Source organism: Pteropus vampyrus, unplaced genomic scaffold (genome assembly GCF_000151845.1).
Source record: "Pteropus vampyrus isolate Shadow unplaced genomic scaffold, Pvam_2.0 Scaffold343, whole genome shotgun sequence".
In the NCBI taxonomy this organism is placed as follows: Eukaryota; Metazoa; Chordata; class Mammalia; order Chiroptera; family Pteropodidae; genus Pteropus; species Pteropus vampyrus.
In genome coordinates this window covers 421,659-425,001 of record NW_011889124.1, presented here as the reverse complement: position 1 = coordinate 425,001, position 3,343 = coordinate 421,659, and positions in this window count along the sequence as shown.

Sequence of the window (3,343 nt, the reverse complement as noted above, 5' to 3'; positions counted from 1 at the left end):
GCGGTCCAGAGCCCGTGCTCGGGCCCCAGCGCACTGGGCGACACTTTCTCCAGTGTGTGCCACACGCACGTGGCCAAGTTAAGCAGCCGCGGCAGTGAGCTCGCCCCCTCCCAGGACGGAGGGTCCTGCTCCGCCCGCCGAACAGCGGGGCGGGAAACAGGAGACACCGGGTGGGTGTGGGGACTGCGGCCGCCGCGTGTCACAGGGCCTCCTCCCGCTGGGACACCCCACGATGCCATCGGGACCCCCGCCCTCTGCTCTGGGGAGCACTGATGCTGCTCCTATCACCATCCTGTCCTCCTGTCACCAACTCCACCTCTGCCCGCAGACACGTCTCCAGTCACCCAGGTGACACCCCCAACTTCTGCCCCGCTGTCTGTTGCCTCTCGGTTCCTAAGGGCCGTGCCTCGTCCTCCCATGTCTCATATCATCCTATTTTCTTTGAATCAAGATGTCACCTTTGAATAGTGGTCTCGCTGGTGCCTGGGAGTTTTTCCCAGGGAGCCCCTTGCTGGGCCGAGGACGAGACGGTGGTCAGGGAGCAGCAGCAGTGCTTGGAGGGGCAGCCCGTGGGGGTGACGTCCCCTCTCTCAGCCCTTGGCATGAAGGTACAGCGGGAAGCGAGCTTCACCCTGGTGTCTAAGCCCATGGTGGGCAGCGTCCACGAAGACGGCTGGCTCCAGACTCCCAGACAGTCGTCCCCGGCAAACCGGACCCTCAGTGGCGCGTCCTGGGTCTCTGGGGGCCTCTTCTGCGTGGGCAAAGGCTGGCTGCTCCTTGTGTGTCCTCCGGCGACCGAGTCACTAATCTCACGACCCATCGAAGGTCGTCCCCTCAATACTTAACACTTGCACATTGAGTGAATCCCAAGCAAGAAAATTAACCAATAACGTTTCCCAGATATTTACATACTGATTATAAACTTGAATCAAATGCTTCCAAATGTTTAATTAAAATCACAAGCTAAGTGCATCAAGTTTGCTTAAATCGCTCCGAACGCCTTTTGAACTAAGTAAAAGACACATGCTGTGAGCTGTTTGTGTCCACGCCCCTGTCCCCCACATTCACAGGCTGAAGCCCAAACCCCCAGGGTGACTGGCTGTATTTGGAGATTGGGCCCTTGAGAAGTGAGTCGGGTTGAGTGAGGTCACAGGGCGGGGGGCCCTGATCCCATAGGACTGTGGCCTTAGGAGGAAGGGACAGCAGAGTCCCTCTCTGCCATGGGGTGGGGTGGGGCGGGGCACAGCCAGTCAGGAAGTGGGTCACACTAGAATCCAACCCTGCTGGCACCTTGATCTCGGACTCCCGAACTGAGACATAAATGTCTGTTGAAGCTGCCCGTCCATCCGTGGAGCATGGTAGCAGCCCCAGCTGACCGAGACACCTCACACGTCATCATGACTTAACCACGGGAGTTCAGGGGCCGGGGAGAGCGGTGGTCGTGGGTACAGCGTCATGCCACAGAGGGCGAAGTGTGTCTACGAAGGTTCCTCAGTGAGAGGGGAGGAAGCCTGCAGTCTGCCTGCACGGCACCCGTCCCAGCGGCTGCCAGGTCTGCACGTGGCTCTGTGTCACCTGCCAGTCTGCAACCTTTCAGAAAAGCGGACAAAGGGCACGCCCTCTGATTGGCCACCTGCAGGATCTGATTCTCAGCCACCCATTCTCAGCAAGATACCACAAGTCACCATGCATCGGTGAGCCCTGCTCGCCATGGCGCGTCACCTGCAACGTCCGTGACTGGGGGCTTCTCAGGTGCCCGCCGCCCGAGGGCAGGTGTTCCCCAGCGAGGGGCTGGGACCTGACCGTCCATGCTTGCCAGCGCACATGGAGCAAGGCCCTGGGGACGAGACTCCGAGCGCGAGAAGGGGTGATAAGTGACCCTCCCCTTCCCGGATACTGAGTGACTGCGAGGGAACTGCAGACGGGTGTTTTCTGGGCAAGCACGCCCCTGCCCCGGGAGGGAGTGGGTGCGAACAGCTCCCTACACCCATGGGCTCTTGTGCACGTGTGACCACGGGAAGGGGTGCAGGAGCTGGGTGTCCCTGGCCACCTACTTGCGTTTGGCTTCCCTGCCCTCAGGGTGTCCCAGAGTCTGGCTGGCTCAGAAGGGGTTAAGATGCTCCTATGCAAATTAGATGTAATTAATCCTTTTCATCAGTTGCAAATATACCTTCTGAACCCTATTAAAAACATGAATATGCAAATGCAGACCTTTTTAAATTCTCATTTTCAAGGACTTGGCGTTGGGGTTTGATTAGTGAATTCCGTTAACAGCCTGTAAACCTGGTGCAAAATTTAATTTCCATTTTAAGTTTGAAAAAAACACATGGAGGCTGTTGGTAACTGGACTGAGCACAGCGTCACACGGAGGAGGCCCCACGAGCCACCAGGTGGAGGTGCAGGGGCCTCGCGGTGGCCTCACAGCCCTCCTGGCAGCTCCTGCCGGCAGTGGCTTTTCTGGGACGAGGGAGACCGCACCTGGCTGGCCGCTGGTGCCCAGGTCACCGAGTGTGCTGCCTGGATCCACCCCGGGGGAGAAGGGGACCTCCTGGCGGAGGGGACTGTCCCCGCCCTTCAGGCCCGCTGCGGCCTCTTTGTGGGAACACGCTCACCGCTTCCTGGCTCTCATCATGACCCCCCCCACCCCGCCCCGGTGACTCGCTGAGATGGCCGCCTAGTCAGAGAGATGACGTGGCAGTGCCTGAACATGCACGTGGGCGCGAGCACTGAGTGGTCCAGGGACCCTCAGTGGACAAGGCCTCCCTCGGTGCCGGTACCCTGGAGGAGTCTTGTCCCCTACAGTGGCCGGGGGCCACGTGGGCTACTCAGCACTCACAGTGTGGCTGGTCTGAAGCGAGGGGGCAGCGGGCGTAGAATAGGACACTGGACTCGGAGCCAAAAGATGGCGAGGTGGACGCGCCAATTATTTGTGTTGATTACACGTTATGATAAAGTTTGGGATGTAGAGGGTTAAATAAAATGCATTAACATTGATTTCACCTGCTCGTTTAGTTGTGGCCACTGAAAACACCACCTTGCTCAGCGCCGTCGCACACGGACTTGTCCAGACCGATGAAAACACGTCGTCTGTGCTCCGCGTGGCTGTTGCGAGTCAGACCGCGCTCAGGGCGGCGGTAAGGGCCACCAGGGGCAAAGCCGGCCCCCGGTGGGAGCCCGCCATCAGCTCGGGCGCCAGCGTGGGGCCCACGGACCTGGCAGCTCGGACAGCAGATCTGTCGCCTCGCGTCCTGGAGGCTGGGAGTCCGAGAGCAAGGTGTCGGCTTCTCGTGGGGCCTGCCCTTGGGGTGTGGACGGCTGTCTCCTCCTTGTGTCCCTCTGCGTG